General features: G+C 43.4%; 1 long non-coding RNA gene across 1 annotated transcript; it reads right to left on the bottom strand.

Annotated features, from left to right (window-relative positions):
• Nucleotides 1–1,532: 1,532 nt before the first annotated feature.
• On the bottom strand, nt 1,533–17,136 carry LOC123281636 (uncharacterized). The gene is made up of 5 exons (XR_006521283.2): nt 16,862–17,136; nt 16,652–16,787; nt 5,583–5,716; nt 2,519–2,629; nt 1,533–1,981 (listed from the first exon to the last, which is right to left on the bottom strand). It is a non-coding gene; the product is annotated as an uncharacterized lncRNA (long non-coding RNA).
• Nucleotides 17,137–20,363: the final 3,227 nt, after the last annotated feature.

Below are 20,363 nucleotides of genomic sequence, written 5' to 3'. Positions count from 1 at the left end.
TTCCTCTTCTCCTGATACCACAGGTGGGTATAAATTTCCTAAGATAAATATTTCACTCTATACAATTAAAAGTTTGTCCATACACACATCTGGGGAAGAGTAGAACATAAATGCTGGTGAAATGCCCCCTTGACTGCCAAAAAGGCAGGAGATAATCCCCTCTCTTTTTTCCACCAGAGGACTTGGTCAATAATAGATTACACCAAATTCATGTTTGTTTAATAGATAATAAATGTCTAAATGAATAAATCATAATTACCAGCCACTCCCAGCTAAATCACTCAAAGTATTCTTAACAAATTGAATTAATAGCCCATAATTCTGAACTCATAAGTCAAAAGAAAAAAATTTAATAATTTGAAGTTTCTACTGGGAGAAGTAAACCACAAATGTGAAACAAAGAAGAGCGAAGTTTATATTATGAGCATCATAAGGCAGTATTTTGCATATGTGTGTTGTCACTGCTTAGCAATAGAAAGTAAGAAAAATATCATCACTAATGTTTTCTATAAATAGCATAAAGGTCATTCCTATGCCTTCTCGGTATGTTTACCCAATCTGTTATTTTCAGAAATCTGCTTTGGTAACCTAGATAAAGTCATTTAAATATTTGCTCAATCTGGTCCTCCAGTCTTCCAACCTTAGGTTATCTCCATAAAAGATGAGCATTTTTAAATTTGCTGGTTTCTAACTAGTTTGAATCCTAACTCTACAGACAGCGAGGACCCAGAGTAACTTCTCTGGCATTAGATGAAGGATTCACAGTGGAGCGTTTACAGGTTTAATGCTCATGAAATGTTCAACTGTAAGTATCATTCTCCATGATAATCATAGGGTTTAGGAAAGAAAAGACAGTTTAAAAGTCCTGGAGGAATTACAAATAACCATTTATACTTAGTAATGAACATCAAAGCCCAAGACATCATGTCACAAGTAATTATCCTTTGTTTCTCACATTAAATGTCTAATAATGTCTTTTTTTTTTAAAGATTGCCACCTGAGCTAACGTCTGTTGCCAATCTTCTTTCTTTTCTTTTCTTCTTCCTCTTCTCCCCAAAGCCCCCCAGTACATAGTTGTATATTCTAGCTGTAGGTCCTTCTGGTTGTGTTATGTGAGATGCCACCTCAGTATAGCTTGATGAGCAGAGCCATGTCCACAGCCAGGATGCAAACCAGTGAAACCCTGGGCTGCCAAAGTGGAGAGCATGAACTTAACCACTCGGCCACAGGGCTGGCCCCTCTAATGATGTCTTGATTACTAAATGCTGATTCCAAAGACGAAATTTCATTTTGGGAATTTTTCAAAAATGTTAGAGGTCAAACATATCCATGCCCATGTATGTTCACAGCAGCATGATTCACAATTCCCAAAAGATGGAAACAAACTAAATGTCCAGCGTTAGATGATAAACAAAATGTGGTCTACCCATGGAATGGAATATTATTCAGCCATAAAAAGGAATGAAGCTACAATGTGGATGAATCTTGAAAACATTATGCTCAACGAAAGAAGTCAGAAACAAAGGCTGCATACAGTATGATTCCATTTATACGAAATGCCCAAAATAGGCAAACTGGTAGAGACAGATAGTGGATTGGTGGTTGTCAGGGTCTAGGGGTAGGAGGAAAGGGGAGTGGGTGCTTAAAGGTTGTAAGATTTCCTTTAGGGGTGACGGAAATGTTTTGGAATTAGACAAGGGTGACGGCTGCACAACATTGTGAATGTACTAAAAGCCACCATTTTATTCACATCAAAATGGTTAATTTTATATTTTGTGAATTTCACGTCAATAAAAAGAAAAACGTTAGAGGCCTTGAATTGGAAAGGTTACAGAGTTATAAAAATTCCAAAAGCACAGGCAGTGTAGCAAGGAAGAAGAGTCTGCCAGACAGAGAGCTAGGATGCTTTCGTCCAAGAACAGGTTCCACCTCTGACCAGCAACACCTCATTGGGTCAATCACCTCATCATGGCCTCTTCCTCTGTAAAATGAGACAAAAAACATCAGTCCTCATGCTTCATGCACAGTTGTGAGTCGGAAATGATATAGGGACACACAGACACATGCACTTTTAAACAATATATCTCTACAAATTGAGCCACATAAACCTGCAAACATGCACACTTTCAAACGTGGATGGCACTGTGAGGGTCATTGTTTTATGACGAAGGGTGTAAACACTATTCAGAATTTTCTCCTCTCACTTGGGCACTGGGTACTATTTCCAGTGAGGAAAGTAGCCATTTGGTGGGATTGTAATTTATAGGAAATACTGCAATAATTTCTCCATCTAAAGCTCTTCTACGAAGACAAAATACCTTCGATGTATTCCAGATGGCCGTGAATCCCTATTTATGATCCTTTGAGGAGAACACAGTTAACTTATAATTGTGTCATCTCCTGATATTTTGAGAATGGTTCCCTGGTCATCAGATGGAAGAAATCCACAATCTTGGGATTTAAAAACATTCAAAGCATTTGTTTTTGTTTCTAATCCATTTACATACATAATACCAACCATTTGCAGCTTAATACTAATTGGCTCAACGGATCTTCCTTCTTCTTATGAGAATAGGGCCCTGGGAGACCAGGTTGGGGCAGGGAGCTCTGGAGTCCTGAGAAGACGGACCTGGGGAGCAGGTGAAATGCAATATGTAAGAAGATTGTTTGAAGAATAAGGCTCCAGGCACAAGGAGGACAAGGCTGAAAGGAAGGGAAAATGCTATGTCTGCCATTTTCCCCAAGAAGGTGCCGATATTTAACGCTTAACAGACACAACGGTAAGAATGAGGAAAACATGCACTGGATTGGTTGTAAAGCTTCTAGAAGGCCAATGCAAACAGTAAAGCAACAAATGCAGGTCTGATGATGATGATGGTTTTAAAAACTCTCTCCATGTACACTGAAAATGTGTGAAAATGTACTCCCTCACCAACTGCTTCAGTTTAAATGAACCAGAAAGAGCTCAGAGTTGAGAGGAAAAAGGTCACTGTCAAGTTTTGGGCAAGTCCCTTCACTTCTCAGAAGCCAGAGACTTTGTTTTCTGTAAAAAGAGAAAATAACATCCCCTCACAGTGTGGTGAAGAGAACTAAATGAGACTATGTGAGTTAGCAAATATTTCTGTAGCACCTTCCTAAATGCTTTGCAAACAGTAACTCATTTAAATCTCCCAACAACACAGATGGGCAGGTACTATTATCATCTTTATTTCACAGATGAAGAAATTGACAGAGGTGAACTGAGTTGCCCAAGGCCACACAGCAAGGCTCTAAACTCTGTGCTATCAACCATCATACCATGTGTATAGAAAAAAATATATATATATACACATATATTTATCTCCGTATAATGCTATTTTTACATGGAAAATGTATGTATGTATGTATGTATATAAAATTCACTTTAAAATTAATTGTCCACAAATGACAACTTTTATTATAATTAATCCCAAATCTACTTGGAACAGGAGAGGGAGAATGCCAAATGTGGGTGGTCTCCTTAATTTTTGCCATTGGCAAAGACACAGACGTGCACACACACAGAGCCATATAGGCAGAAAGCTAAAATATTAACAACAGATTTGACTAGATTCTCTCATGCACATGGTTACTGTAGTCTGTTTTTCTGAATGCACATAAATACTGTATTTATTGGTGTCTGCTTAAGGCTATCCATGGATATCTCAAATTCCTATCTTTATATCTGGTTTTATTCCTATATAAATGACATATGTAGCTTTGACCATCTGGTTGGATCACAAAAATCAAGATACTTGAGGCCAAACCAAAGTATAATTTCTTTTATGAGACATATAACGTGGTGGACAGTATCTGGAGCCCATAGATCATGATTTCAAATAGAAAACATATGAATGGAGCAAGAAGAATATCTAGTAATTGCCACCTGGCCTCATAGTTCCCGTCTTCCCTTTTTTACAGCGCTGTTTGATAACAGGGCAGAGCTCTCAGGAGTGAAGTCAGGAAAGAACTCCGATGGCCACTTCCTGATGGCACCAGATAGAGCCACACCGACAGCCCGTCTGGGCAGCTTTCGGAAGGTGCCTCAGTAGAACTTGCAGAAATAAGATGGTGAAAGATGAGTGAAAATAGAAGAATGAAAGGCATTTCAACTCTTTTTTAAATAATCTGACATGGGAAAACACCATTCTGCCTTTTTCATGTGGGTAGACTAGCCCTACTTGTATCTAAGGCTCGATGTCTTTCGAGAGCACGCCACCAACGAGACGCTGGTCGTGGGGCTGAATTTCTGTAGGGTGTCATGAATCTCTGTTTAGCTAGGTGAAGCTATCTCCACGCTCAGCCACAAAAAACATGGACTCTTGACTCCCAAGTTCACCCTAATGGTCCCGGGAAGGATCTGGCGAGAGGAAGAAGCTTGAGAAGCATCCTGTGATGACACCAGGGAAATAACTGAGAGCCTAGATGATCTCATGATTTGTAGCACAATCTTTTAAATATAAATTTATTTTATGATATCAAAAGAATTCTAAACAAAATCATTGGCTTTCATCAAGGAATTCTAGAAATACACAATTCCTTTGAGTATAAAAAAGGGATTTTTTGCCTCACAGAAACGCATAAATTATATGCACCCCGAATTCTTAAAAGACACAACAGAATTACTCTAAATTTACTAATAAAATAATAGAATTCTACTGAATGTTCTCTAAAGCTCCAAATATGTGTTTTTTTTAAAAAAAACATGTTACATAAATCATAAGAGAAAAACTAGCATGTGCTCCCAATCTTACTTGAATATTTCTTCAATTGGAGCACATGATGTTGGTTTAGAAGATAACACATCATGTGGAACCAATCTCGTAATTTATTTGGAATCTTCTCAAAAGTGAGTTATGCCAATCATTTAATAGTTTAGTATGGAGCAATACAAGTAGAATGCTATTAAATATAAAAATATTTAATTATAAGAGGGCCGTCTAGAAATTCACTAAGGAGGAATTAGTTATTTAAGAAGAAAGGTTATTTCTAAGGTGTCCCAGGCAGCCCCTGGCCTTTTGAATCACCTCAGCTGGCCCATCTTCAGGACACCACCAGCTCATAGAGAAGACACAACCTTCTAAAGGAATCTCTGATTGCTTTTTATCACCCAAATCTCCCTCCAGTCCTCTCAATATCAGTCTCTGAACAAGTGGCTTGGGGAGAACTTTGAGCTTGCTTTTGGCCTGACGGGTTTAGTGTCCACCCATGTTTTCCTCGGTGTTGGAATCGTTTGCTAATGTGTTTTGTCCCTTTTGCTCCTAGAGTCTCTCATGACCTCCTGAAGAAGTTGATCCCTGGCCCTGTAGGAACGCTGCCCATCACTGTCCACTGGTGAGGTCCAGCCACCATGAGGGAACAGGGCAGGACTCAGATATTTGACAAGAATCCACGGTCCCAGGGGTCTTCCTTTCCCCGTCTCAGCCCCTAACCCAGGCTCCCAACTGGGAAACGTTTCCACCAGCCCCTTTGCCTTGAACTGGGAACATGAAGCCACAGAGGATAGCACAGAACACTTCCCCTTTTCCTGCTCATTTTTCAGAGGTGAGACTGGAATTGCTTACCCTGAACTTGTTGCAGGTGATATGAGATGTATCGATCATCCCTTCTCTCCTGCATCAGTTTCCTCCCAGAAAATTCGAGCGGCAGTAAAACTTCTAGTTTCAGCACACGCTGCAATGACTTGCAGTTCTCAGAGCTGGAAGTTTGCAGAATTTAAAGGGAAGACATCCACCCGTCAGTGAGAAGGGCAGGAATAGGTCCACCTGCTGCGTCCCCTTCAGAGAGGAATTCTGAAGGATTCCCAGCTGCTCTTGGAGCATCTTCCACAGCTCAAACCTATTTTAGACCAACGTTGTCAAAAGTGGGATCAGCATGCCAGAGGGTTTCCCAGGGGTTTAGATTAGCTTATACCTACTTCACCTCAGCTGTGCCACAGTCACTTCACATGAGTGAAAGAAAGACAAATAGCCCCTAGTTGATGTTGGCCACTCCCAACAGACACCAGGAGAGCTGACATGGTGTGCGGCAGGACAGCCATCCCTCTGTCACAACAGGTCACTGTGTAGACAGAACTCAGAGCACATTAGCTCCATCACCAGGATTCATTCAAGTCTACTAGGAGTGGGAGGGACCAGGCATGTTGGACCTGGATGTTCTGCAAACTCACTCATGTGAGAAGTTGTGGATCCTGCCTGCTGGCCAAACCCAAGATGGATTCAGGACCTTCAGGCAGCTTTGAGAAAAGGCCCTGGTCTCTCAGACCCCTACAGACCCTTTGAGATAAGACTCAAGTCCCTTTCAAGATACATGGGCTTGTCCCTCACAACCCCTCACCCTTCTGTTTCTTCTCCTCCCTCACAAAATCTTGGGCACTCCAGGCAAGAAGCCCAGGCATGATCTGGTCATGATTTGGAACAACACATACTCTTTACTTGCAACAACAGCCACTGGAACTGTGTGGAGCCCTCATGGGCTTCTGTCTCTGAGCCCAACTAACTAAGACTACCCAAGAGAACCTACAATAATTTCTGAATTCCTCCATTCAGAAGACGTGACCACACAATGACTTCAGTTCCCCTCTCCTTGCCCAAGAAGATGCCCCCATTCCTCTGGGACAACCACAGCCCATCAGTAGGCTCAGTCCTGCTTGAGGGCAACATCCTCAAGAATGTCTATGGTCATCTACCTGCCACTGTGCCATCGAGAGAAGAAAATCATATTTCTGTAGGGTGGGAGAGGCCGTCTGGGTTAGAAGGGCTTGGGCTCACTTAGGTCCCTAATCTACACAATAAAAAACTGGAAAACCACTTCTCTGGGACTTTTGATAGCACTAAAGCAAGAAACCAACCCCAATAAAATCTGATTCCGACATTTCTTCTCGTGCCAATACACCGTCTTTCACGATCCCTTGCTTTACTTGGTCTGATGCTCCCCTCTGCAAAGCATCCCCCCCCCAGCATGGATATTCAAGACGTGGAGGTGAAGTAGCAACAGCGGGAGTGCTAGATTCCTGCTGGCAGTGCAGCTGACTCCATGGCCTAACCGGGAAGGACCACAAGCCTGGACGTGGGAGGGGCCTCCCTCAGCCTGGGACGCCTGGAGTTCATTATGACTTTCCTCTGGACAAAATCAGGAAAGCCCAAGGAAGAGGGTATTGCATCTGTGTGTGTGTGTGTGTGTGCACGCATGTATGTAAAAAGGAAGATTTCCTGCTTCTGGTGTTCAAAGAAAAACCAACCATGCTTTTCATAAAACGGCTATTTATTGCTTGAAAGATCTCAGTCACGATCACTGAACCACTCAGCTGGAGCAGCCTGTCCGGAATAGGCGAGCGTTCCCGTGATGGAGACGCAACTGAGAACCACCTGTAGAGGACCAGGGAGGGGCAGTCTTGCGTCATTTGAAAGAGAACTTTTAAAATTGTAATGTAGTTTTTGGATGGACACTTTAAAGTATTTTAACAGTTTATGCTTTGATGATAGCTTTTTAAAATCAACTTAAAAATGATTATGCTCAACCAATTAGCATGGCTAGAGGCAATGGAAGACAAGCTTTGATACTGAACATGGAGCATGGATAAGAATCGCCAGGGATTTCTTTTTCTTTATCCAAAGTGGCATGCATTTTAAAAGATGTGATGAGGGGGACTTCAATGACTTTCAGAGGAGCCCCGACATGGCAGGTGGTACACAGTGAGACCCAGGATTGCAGGACACACAGAAATGGTGTCCCAAGCACGCTATCATGGACTCACTGGGGTGAAAGGTCTGCCTCCAGGCTGGTGGGACCTAGGGCGCTTGTTCTGAAGCTGCAGAAGCCTTTGGATTCTCCCCAATTTTGATCTTAGTGTTACGGGAGTCACAGAGAACCCAAATTACAAGGAATTCCTTCTCAGTCAGAAAGGAAATACATCGGGAATTCAAGAACAGCAGTGGCTTGGAATTGCTTAAGCCACCATGCGAAAGATTAATAAGGAAGTTAATTGATTAAAGTTCATAGTAAAGGACACTTAAAATTTACCTACAATCAATGGGAAAAATGAGGAGTTGTCTATATCCTGTTTTAAAAGGCTAAAATGTAAATGGATGGTAATCCATTGGCAGTTAAAGTTAACCTTCTTCTTGGGGATTCAAGAGACCCAAGAAAGTGCCTTCCACTTTGAGCTTTCTTTTCCAAATTTAACATGTGTTTCTATTCTAGATAGTCACAAAGACGTTCCAGTGTTTTCAGAACCAGCTGCCTTATGGAAAGATGAATCCGTGCTTCACCTTGTTAGGACCTACTTGACTCAGCAGGGGTGTCCGAGTTCTGCAGGATTCTGGGCCTGTGCCGAGGAGCTCAGCGTGGAACCACAGTGAACATGAGATTCTAAAGAGCAGGGCCAGCGGTGGAGGGCACAGTCCAAGGTCCAGGGACTCTTCAAAGCCTAGCAGCTGAAAGTTGTGCAAAGAGGAATAGACTGTTTCATTTGGTGCCCAGGCAGACACTCCAACTAACAAGACAGGAGACAGAGCTTCTAGGGTATTTTTTGAGGCTTAATGAGGCAAATGGGGGCACCAAAACATGCGGACCCCTGGGTGAAATTGACACCCTTCCTTTAGAAGTAAACATTGCGTATTCTTGCGTTAATTATACATCATAATGAAGGAAGTCTCATAAAAAATAATCTCATAGGGGCTGATCGTCCAGAAACTGTTTCTCCTTGTAAATTCCCACAGCTTCAAGCTGCATTCACAGCGCTGTACTGGGCCAGGGTCGGGAACAGGTGGATCTCCTGGCTTCTTACCAAACAAGTGTGAAAAGTACTGGTTATCCAACAGAAGTCCATTCTAAACACCGTCTCTTGGGCTGATGCAACAGCAGAAGATGAATAACGTCAAACACTTATAGCAGGAAGCGTGAGTAGGATCACTTCTGAGTGAGCAAGCGAAGTTTATAGCTCACGGTCTCACAAATATACAATTCTGCACCTGCACAGAGCTGAGGGAAGATCATGTTAATGTTCCTTAGTTTACGTAAGAGCAATGGAAAGACTCCGGAAGGTTCTAGTCATGAATGTGGCATCCTGAGAGTTGAATTTCAAAACTTTCTCTCCAGCTACTTTGTGCTTATTAAAATAGAATATGAAGATAACACACAGGAATAAACAGAATACTGATAGCATTTTAATGTACTGATGATGAGTATCTTACACTTAATTACTATTTACCATTTTCATCATTTCCTTTCCAAGAGTTTAAGAGACGACGGTAAATTCTACGTCTCTCTCACAGAGAACTTCTTCCCCATGGCCCGCTCCAGGAGGTTCAGCTCTTTTTTGGGGTGGCAACACCTCATGCTGGAGAGGAGGTGGCTGAGATGGCCCAGGCCACTTTCTTTAGTCCGAGTGGTTCTCTTCATGACACTCAGGACTAGGGAGCATCACCCATGTGGGGATGATGGTAAACGCAATGGTCCCCTGGGCTTGTCTGAATAGGAGGAGGAGTGAGCTTCCCCCCTTCATCTCTGAAGGTATTGCCACGAAACTCTCCGGGTGTTTGTACACAGCCATAGCCAGATCTTCTTTTCCTACTTCCAGATTCCCACGCCTAATTTTAATAATTATCAGCAATTATGGTGTGTTGTGTAATTATATTTGAATTTAAATTCTTGCCAACAGGGAAAGGGACTCTGAACCTAATCCACACATAAGAGTATCAGGTGCGGTGAAGGCAGCTGGTGGGGAAGCAGCCCAGAGGCGACTCCCCCTGAGTGGAGGCTGCCCCGGTGCTGGCTCGGCCCTCGCCTGCTACTGCAAGGCCTCTAGTCTGGACAGAGCATCTCCACCACCAGTGCTTCTGGAATCCCATGGCGCTGGCCTCTTCCTCCTCCTGTGTTGCACAGCCACAGGCTTTGGGGATGAGTGGTGACTCACTTCCCCTGGCAGGCACGCCTCCCTCTGGGCACAGAGAGGGGCTGGCAGCAGCGTGCTCCGTTTCTTCCACGTGCTCAGTGAAGACAGAGTTCCACTCACAAGTGGAGAATTGCTTGCATAGAGTGTCCAGTTGGCACTGTTGTTTGCACCTGCCCTGGCCTAGAGTTTCTCATGAACCAGCCCTTGCTCTGCTTTCTTGCAGGGTCCCCGCTGGGGTCCATGAAGAGCTGGAACGGGAGAAGCACATGCTTTCCTCCCTCAGTGGAAACTGTTGAGTGCTTAGATAAATTCTGTTGGGAAAACTTCCTCTTCCCAGGAGGTGCCTACAATCGGCCTTTTCCAGAGTCGGCAACATCAGTTCTCCTAGGAAGATGTGGATCCCAGAAGGCAGCACAGTCTACGTGCAGGATGGAAATACCCCGTCTGCATCTGCCCCACCACAGAGGGCAGCCTCCTGAACCCAGTGAGAAGGCAGCTACCTGGTCAGACCGTGCGTGGTATGGAAAGGCCAGGCTCCCTCTTGGTACCCACTCATCTGTGAGGTTCTCAGAAGATGCGTCTCGATTAGGAGGTTCTTCCAGGTGAAAACTAGGCTCGCTTCAACCATAAGCCTTTCCAGTTAAAAGTGGACTCAGAAACTTTAAGAAAGGCATAGCACTTGGATATTTCTTTGACTTTTGAAGTTGTTAACTACGAAATTCTAACGTCTGGTCATCAGTAGTATCAATTTTCAGGCATGCCATCTTTTCGTCTTTAGTCCTGCAGCTTTCTAAGACAAAATGGTAAAAACCAATTTGCAAACATGGTCGTATTTACATCACTGCTTCTCACACTGAAATTCTTACTCTCCTTCATAGGATTTTCCATTTCCAGAACTGTTCCATCTACACTGATGTTTTCATGAGGTTTCAGGAAGACAAGTGCATATCATGGTCCTCTCTGTAGAGTAGCATGAACTGTTAAACTCTTGACCAAAAGATAACGTATGACATAGTGTTGTTACACCACATGGTACTGACATCAGCTCCAAACAGACAATCTGTTGATCAAATAAAAGCATGAAAAAATGTCTTCCCATTTAAAACTTCTACCCACTAACTCATCCTGCCAAGTGCAAAATTACATCCACTTAGTGTCAAATCTCTTCAAGCCAGTCTGTGGAGCTGATTCATGGAGCAAGAGCAAAAGCCAGGCCACAGTCACTGGATGAAAATGTCACTGCCAGGTGCACCCCGTGTTCAAAAGCTAATGTACCCCTCATTCCTTCTGTAACAATAAATCACCCTGAACAAAGGGAAGGGTGTTATGGCTTATTTCTTTTCTACTTTCTTCCTCGATACATTCTGGTTTTTAAGACTTGCATCCAACAAAGTGAATACTTCCTGGATGCTTAATTTATGCCTAAGCCAGAAACCTAGGGTCATCCAACAGGTCTTGCTGACCACACCCAGGAAGTCGCTGCATCCTAAAGATACTGTTTTTCTAAATATCCCATTAATTTTCTCTAATCACCATTGCCTAATTCTGATCCTAATAATATCCAACTCAGATGCAGCAGTGAATTTGCCATTAAGCTCAAGAAGGTTAAGATTTAAGACTTCTCACCTGGTGCATGTGTGTGGAGGGGGCCTTTCACTTGCAAAAGTCAGATGTTTTCACAATAGTTAAGACCACTGAGTCTCCCTCCTTGGTGGTAGGTGGCATTGGAGTGACCCTGGGCATTCTTGGATGTCGGTTACAAGGGTTTGGACTAGGGAGTGTTTAGTTCTGGCTCAGTGGGTTATGCTGTGTGGTCCCCAGGTCCTTCTGTGTGAGGGTGACCTGCCACTAACCACTGCAGCATGGGAATGGCATCCAGCAATATGCCTACATCCAATTGAAATTACACTTAAATAAATGCTTACTTTCATACGCGAATTCGTACTCACAATTTTAATTCTTTATTTGTTTTACAAAGAGGGCCCTTTAAACTACACAAGTTTTAGCTTCCCCCAAACCTGGACCTGCATGACCAGGACCACTGCCGTGCCTCCTAAGTGTTCTCCCAGCCTGGCGGAGCCTCTTCCAGCCTCTGCATATCCAGGGTCATCTCCCTAAAATGAAAATCTAGTCTCGCCATCTTCCACAGCCTCTCGAAAAGCTGGATTTGTTCCTTGCCCAGACTCCTTCACCTGGCATACAAACTCCTTCAGGATCCTGTTGCTGCCTCGTGTCCTCTTCCTCATCTCCACTCTCCACTCAGTTCCCCCTATAGTGAACAGTCCCCAGCTCTTAACCCCAATGCTCTCATTTGGTCTTGGAAGCTAAGGAATGATGTGGTTGGGGTGGTCCTCACTGGACTGGAGGGTCCTGCGTCTACCAAGTACCTCAAGCCTCTCTAAGGATCTAGGTCACTATCCCTTTGCTGAATGAACCTTTCTGTCTGCCTCTGCATGTGCTGTCCCCGGGCACAGCCCTCCAGCCCCCTCTCTGAGAGAGCTGGGCGCGGTGCGATATGTAGGCAGAGGGACTAAATGGTAAGGGAAACTGAATAGTGTTTAAGAAAAAAAATCAAGGGGTAAATCTTGTATCTCTCTGTGGGTTTGTTCGGAGTGTGACCATCACACCTGCTTTTCTAGGGCCTGCGCCAGTTCATGCCCGGGGTGCAGTGGAATTATTCATAGCAGCCTCACTCACTCTCAGAAGAGCCCTGATCCAGATAATAAAGTGTACGGTCACCTGACTTGTGCACCACAATTAGACACACACTGCTAATTCATAACGAAAATCGAGACATCTATTATTTTATCATTATTATTATTACTGTTATTCTGAGTACAGACATTACTTAAAATAACTTAATTTTACATAAGAAATAGTTTAGTATACCACAGCAGTATAAGCATTATAAGAATGTTTAAGAAGTAAAAATGTGGTGGAATTAAGAAATGTTGTAATTTTGGTTCCCCAGGAGGAAACAATTAAGGCCCATGAGCAGAGGACAAATTTGTACCATCCCGTAAGAGACCATAATTACAATCCTTTAAGTTACAAGACAAAGAGCCAAAGCTTTAACTGTGACACAGACAAAAACTATGAGATTTTTTTCTATGTTTGCTCTTCAACTAAGGAGTAAAAACTTTCTCTGAGCTTTTAGGGAAACCAGAGACAGCCACGTACAATTCTAATCACACAATAACTATCAGGGAATGTGGGCTGATGCATGGGAGATCTTCCTATTATTAAACATTGGTTGTTCTACTAATAGGAGCTACAGATTATGTGGCAAAATCAGTCCTTCTGTTGTTCCCTAACTCGTCATCCGGCCGACCACAGTGGACATGAGCTCACCCTGATGACAACCAGTTGTTTCTGCTCCTACCCCACAACTCTATATAACTTTCCCCATGCTAACTTCTCCAAAGATAAAAAACAAGTTACTGCCACAAAAACTGTCACATTCTTGGGGTCGGCCCTGATGCATAGCGGTTAGGGTCGTGCGTTCCACTTTGGTGGCCCAGGGTTCTCCTGTTAGGATCCTGAGAAAGAATAGTAAGGCTAGAGATGGTGATAGGTCTATATGCAGAGAGAGGACCCCAGAAAGAACAGGGCTCATCTTCCTACTGGGGTATGATTAATACTATGAGGGCGTAAGATGCTGGCAGCTTTCCTAAATGCAGAAGAAGTGAAGTTTCCACTGAAGCATCTACAGTGTGTGGATTTCGACCAGGGCTGTGTTTCCTGAAACGTGTACAGAGTAACCAAGACTTATTCCTTCAAGACACGATGGAGAGCCTGTTCCAGTTGCTCTGAGGAATAGGGAATGAAAACACACAATCTCTACTCTCCAAGAGTTTCACATCTGATTGGATAAATTTAAACAAGTACATAATTATTATAATGCAAACCACAATATAAATACCTTAAAGAAAACTACAACAGCTTTGATAGCATTTTTAGACAAATTTATGTTCCTCAAGTTATTAGGGGAAAAAAGTACACGGATATGGTCCTTGCTCAAAAAAAGCAGAGATGCAAAAATTCAAAAGTAAAATAACAAGGCAGGTGGCCAGCAGGACCCATGAAATGCAGACCAGAGTCACAAACATCAGGATGGACTCACGCCTGGGTTCCTCTACAGACTGATGGATGCAGAGAGATGATCAGAGATCTGTCATACCTCTGTGATTGGCATAACAGACGAGCTAGTACTCTTGGACAACTATATACACATACAGATCCTCACTCTGAAAGATGAGAGGGTCAAGAAGCAATGACATCCCAGTAGCAACAAGCACATCCAGGACCAAGATCTTGGCTTCTAAGTTCTGTTGTCCACAAACATCCAGGGCTCCTTGGAGAAACGACTGATTCTCAGACTGGCCAGGGCGGGAAATACACAGGCTGAGCCTTGAGCTCCTTGTAATGTCAGAAAGAAAGGATGAGGGCACGTCAAAGTGACACAGGCACCAACTGAAAGAGCTCCCAATGGCCAAGCCAGAACAATTTGAGGAAAAAAATAAAGTCACGTTAGACTATAACCCAGAGTATAAAATAAATATCCATGAATCCAGACTTATGTAAACACATGATCTTGGGAGAAACTAGACAAATCTCCTGTGCTCAAGAGTTCCAAATAATTCATATAGATGCTCCACGGTCAAGGGAGATGACCACCCCACACCCCTCAGTGTGGCCACACATAATGACCCCCTTCCAAAGAGGACAGTGGAGACGCCTGACAAATCCTCTTGACCTTCTGGCGAGACACAGGGACAGAGGGCTTGCCATTTTGTTATTTACTATATAGCTTCACAAGTGGGTGCATGTTAAATGTGAGGCCTCTACCAAAACACTTTCTTCCTCTCATCACCTTCTCAGTGATTCACTAGTGAAATAAACTGGACTCATCCTGTCTCAGGGGAAACAGGAGGCATTATTCACTGGTTCAGGAAATCACGTGGTGGACAGTAAAAGTCTTTAGATGTGTGAAGAGATGATAGAAGGTACATATAAACAGCTATGTTTTATTATTGGCTGAGGAGTTAAATTTCCTCACTATATATGAGCATTTCCTTATATCAGCTTCTGTTAAAAATCAGTTCTGGAATTGTGTTCTGACTTACATAATTTTGAGTAAAAAGTCCTGGAATGGTATTTCAGTCTGTTCCCCGTGAAAAGGAATCAGGACTGACGAGCTGAATGGTGATGGTGCGCTGAATCCTGCAGCTCATTTACCAGCCAGCTTTGTCCAGCTAACAAACAAGCCCTCCAAGGGCTGTGGAACAACTTCCATTTCTCACTCACGTGGTCGTGTGGCTGGGAGGTGGGTGCAGGTGGTGGGTGAGGCCTTCACACACCACCTGCACCCACCTCCCAGCTTTTGCACACCAGCCTTTGCACACCGGCACTGGCTGGAACCCAGCCTCGGGATGGAGCACAGAAGCAGGTCATCTGCAGGAATGACCCTGCTCTCCAGGGCCTCCCCTTGGAGCTGGCCCCCTCCCATAGACATGGTACATGAACCCCAGAAGCTCACAGGATGTCACCCAATGACGAGGACCCTAGAGGGAGGCCCCTGGAGTCACGTGGCAATGGAGAGAGACCAACAATAGATCATCTGCTACAGACTCTGAAAACCTAGCAAAAGTTTGGGACTTTATCCTTTACTAAACAGAAGGTTATGCAAAAATTTATAATGAGGATATGATAAAAGCAGAGATTAAAGATAATTTAATCTAGCAGTTTTTGCAAGAGAAAGGATAAAACTATGCCTGGAGAAAACACCCTTATGACATAGACATCAAAGTCAATTACAGATGTTTCTCAAAACATTTTAAGAGACAGCTCTTGACTTGCTAAAATCTGAAACCTTGGACTAGTCCAAAATTTTTGAATTCACATGACTGTGTTTTCACAGAGGCTCAGCATGCCCTCAGCCAAGGGCCTGGTGAATGAGATGCAGGGCAGCTCAGTGGCCCGAGGGCTGTGGGGGGAGGCCAGAGGGGACGATGAAAATCCCCACTGACCATCCTCAGAAATGGAAGAAGAAAACCACTGTCCTGAGAAAAATTTCATCCTAATCCAAACTATGCTGTTAATAAAATGTATTTCTTTAGAACTCTGAGTCTTCTGTCATTAAAACATGCAAATTATATTTTAAAAAAATAATTATTATTCAAGATCTCAGGGTTGCTCAGAGTGCATGACTCCACAGGTCTCATTCACATTTGTTCTTGGATTAGATGGAGACTCTGTTCTAGATATCACAGTAGAAACTGTTGTCTCGGTAACAGTTTGGAAGAGCCAACACAGATTGAAAAATTTTTACATAATGAACTCATTGAATTAATTTTTTTTAAAGATTGTCACCTGAGCTAACCTCTGTTGCCAATCTTCCTTTTTTCTTCTTCTTCTCCCCAAAGCCCATCAGTACATAGTTGTATATTCTAGTTGTAGATCCTTCTGGTTCTGCTGTGTGGGACGCCACCTCAGCATGGCCTGATGAGCGGTGCTAAATCTGCGCCCAGGATCTGAACTGGCAAAACCCTGGGCCACCGGAGCAGAGCATGCAAACTCAACCACTCGGCCACAGGGCCAGCCCCTAAAAATTTTTGAAGTACGTTTTAAAAGTTCCTCTTGCAATCGATCCCATTATCCTCACTCTCTCTCTCTCTCTGCCTCATTAAAGGAATATATAGCACTTATTGTGCATTATTTATAAAGATAAAGTCACACCTGTGTAAGGGATCCAGGTGCCAAGTCTTCAGGCAGGAGCTGGCTCGTGTCCTGCCTGCTGGAGCCCGCGATGGAGAGCAGGAGGTGGGAGGTGTTCATGGAGAGGCTGACACAGCTTCCGCCAGAGTCCAGATGGCTGCAGAGGCCAAGTTCAACGTGAGCCTGCCAATCGCACTTCATCCAAGCCGGGTCACTTATTAAAATACTTACCTGTGGGTGAAGGCCAGTGTTGGTTCGTATTCATTTCGATTTTCTTTATTGTTATTTTTGGGGTGGAATTTCTTCTTCAGTTACACGATGATGGCAGTTTGGGGAAATATTGGCCAAGTTGTTTGTTTTCCACTCACATTCATATTAAGAAATGTATTGGCTTTAAAGTATTAAACTTTGACTGACTTTCTTCTTTCGCTACTTTGGTCCTTGGAGACAGCAAGAGTGCAAACTGTCCTCTGGACCTTCCTTTTCTGAACTCCCTTCTTGCCTCCATCTGAGACTCACTTCGGCACACCAGTGGGAGCATGGAGCGATTGCCTCCAAGAGGCAGAGCCGAGCAGGCCTCTGATGCAGCCCTGGCCCCAGACCCCGCTCCTCACCGGGACTCCCACGACCCGGGGCATCGCTGTGGCAGCAGGGCCTCACCAAGGGGAGGCTCTGCTCATTTTCCTGGTCTGGACCTCATTCTTCGCCCAGCTGGTTGTCATTAGTGCCTTTGCAGTAGCAGCAAGAGATAACCAGGGCCAAGTCTCTGAATTCTAACACAGCCTCAGCCAAAGTTTAATCTGCCACGTCCAAAAGGAGGTGAGAAGAATGGAAGGAGGAGATGTGGTTACCATGTTGCTCATGATTCCATGACTTTACATTCCCATTTTGAGATAGATTGAACTTTTAAAAACTCACACAGTAGTATGTGTTTAATTAAAGTAACGTCAGTGAATCTTAGAGGTGACGTGTGCTTTCCAGTTTATATTCATGATGCAAAAGAAATAAAAGGAAGTCGGTTCATCGTGAGTGAATGAGGAATCGCAGAAAGGAGAGCCCCAGGGTGGAATCAGCAGGACGTCTCAGGCAGCTGCATCAAAGCCCATCGCCGGTCCAGCGTGAGAGTCAAGCCTGGGTCACTTCATCTGTCAGGTTTACAATATACAAAACAATGGAAAGGAAAGGCCACAGCTTTTGCGCCCCCTGCAAGTTGGGAAGGCTGCATCACGGTTCTTCTGAGGGAACGCTGTTGGCTTGTGGTCCCTGGGAACCGGGGCGACCCCTACAAATGAGGGACACTTCAAATAGTTGCTGGAAACAAGGAGACACAGAGCCCCTTCTCGGAAGCTGCTGGTCCCGTCTCCATACTTGTGTGTGTCTATAAACCACATTCAATCGTACGAATGCGCCGCATTCAGTGGAACTGTTCCCCCTTGTTAGCCGTGGTCGTTACCTCCCTTTCTGTTGTTAGAAACAGCATCGTGATGACCAACAGTGTGTAGATATTCACTGACTTTACCATGTATTTCAAAAGGCAGCTTCCATTTCTGCCTTGCTGACAAATTAAGTTTCCTGAGCTGCCCTCTCGTTGAAAACAATTAAAATGCTGAATGCACGTTTTAAAATCAGCTTTGTTTAGCTGCATTGCTGGGCTGGCAAGGAAGTAAGAAGCACTCCATGGCCAAAAAATAAAGTGCATGTGGCAATCTAGGGAAGTAAGGGAGGCTGGCCACAGCCCTGGGGCATCCAACAAGCCCTTAAGACCCTGGACATTACCTGTAGTTGCTGTGCAGGCAGGTGTCTGAGCACAGGAGACCTTGCTTGAGGAGGAAGCTGAAGGGCTACGATTGCTTCCTCTTGAGAAGTAGCTTCACTCTGGAGCAGCCAAACAACTGTGGAGGAGAGGAAACTGCCTCCCACAAAGAATTTGCAACCACGAGCCAGGTCTTCACTACCGTGTGCCTACAATTAGACCACCTCGAGTCGGGAGCTCCTTGAGAGTGAGGCTGAGTTGTGGGTCATGCTTTGTCTTCACTGATTTGTTTTGTATTCTATTTTATTTTATTTTTGTCTAGTTATTCTATCAGTTGCTAAGAGAGGAGTGTTAAATTCTTACTCTGGTTGTGAAAGTATTTCTATTTTTAATTTGGTCCATTTTGCTTCAAGTGTTAGAGCATCTTTCATTAGGCACATGCACCTTTGTAAATCTTTTGACTTCCTGATGAAGAGAAGAGCATGTTACCATTATGCAAACTTGCCCTTTATCTCTGGCAATACTCACTGTGTGCAAGTTTATTTTCTCCAATATTAGTACAGTTACACCAACAATTTCCTCTTGACGTTGCATGATTTTCTTTTTCATCCACTTATTTTCAACTTATTTTTGTCTCCTTGTTTAAAGTTTGCCTCTTGTAGGCAGCATATAATTTGGTCTTGCTTTTTATCCACCCTGACAATCACTGCCTTTTATTTGGAGTATGTAGACTATTAACGTTTAATGTAATCACTGGTAAGATTTAACTCCATCTACCATTTTAGTATTTGTTGCTGCTTTTATCCCTTTAATTTTTGTTTTTTATTTTATACACACACACACACATCTTTCATAAATATGTCTTTCATAATTCTTCTTAATCCATGGAATTCTGAGTGAAAGAGGCAAGTATTACATTTCTTACAACAACTAATGTGTTTTTGGCAATCTCTTCTCATAACCTCTACTGTTTTTCTTCCATAGAAATTTATTCCATGTTATTTGATGCAAAAGAATCTAGAGATGTTAAAAGTGTTCTTAATTTTTATGATTTAAATAGGCATGGGATCCCAGGTTTTGTGAGGTTATATGACTTGGGGAACCTCTTTGAGAAAATCATGCACATGATATTAGGAACAAATGAGAATATTTATCTAAAATAAGATAATAACATGAGCTAAACATTTTAAAGATGATGTTTACCCCAAGCATCACACAACTGAGAAAATATCATGTTTTTTTCCAATTATTTAACTGCACACCACACCTCTACCCAACTCTAACTGCATTTTTTGGCTGCACCCTGTCTTATCTTTTCTTCATAGGTCTTCTATCATGATGCTGGGTAAATCAGCAGAGTGGGTGGTTGGAGCATTTCGCAAAGTCACCCCAGCATCAGGACACAGAAGTGACTGTGACCCCAACACACATATCCCACCAAACCTAACCAGATGCACCCCATCTCCATTTCCCCTGAGCCCAACTTGAAAGGCTGCTTCAGTCCCAGGTTCCCCCACAGTGGGAAACACAGCTGAGGGGTGCTGGGCTGGAAAGAGGCAGTAGTCTTCATTGATTGCAGGTAGATACCTTTTGAAAATTTCACAACAACACATGACGACATGAGTGTGCTTCTGGGGACCCACCAGGTCTAAGGGGAGGGGCTTAAAGCTTCAGCACGGTCAGCTTCACAGCAAATCCACTTCTGATAACAAATGATGTGAAAACAACTAACGTTTACTAAGTGTCTGAACTCCTTCTGAAGCCCATCATCAGAATTCCTCCTTAGCGTGAGCATCTTGGAGTCTCTCCTTGGTGTTCCATTTTCCAACAACGTCAGGTGCCAGGAAACACTAGGGCTACATTTCCAGCTTTTAAAAAAAAATTTGTGAAATAAAAAAATCCTCTCTTCATTTGCTCATTCATTCATGCAACAAGTATGTAATGAGCACTATTGTTTTCCAGGCCATACCCCCATTGCTA

The sequence above is a fragment of the Equus asinus genome, chromosome 1 (assembly GCF_041296235.1).
Source record: "Equus asinus isolate D_3611 breed Donkey chromosome 1, EquAss-T2T_v2, whole genome shotgun sequence".
Classification (NCBI taxonomy): Eukaryota; Metazoa; Chordata; class Mammalia; order Perissodactyla; family Equidae; genus Equus; species Equus asinus.
This window is presented reverse-complemented; position numbering and strand designations above follow the sequence as displayed.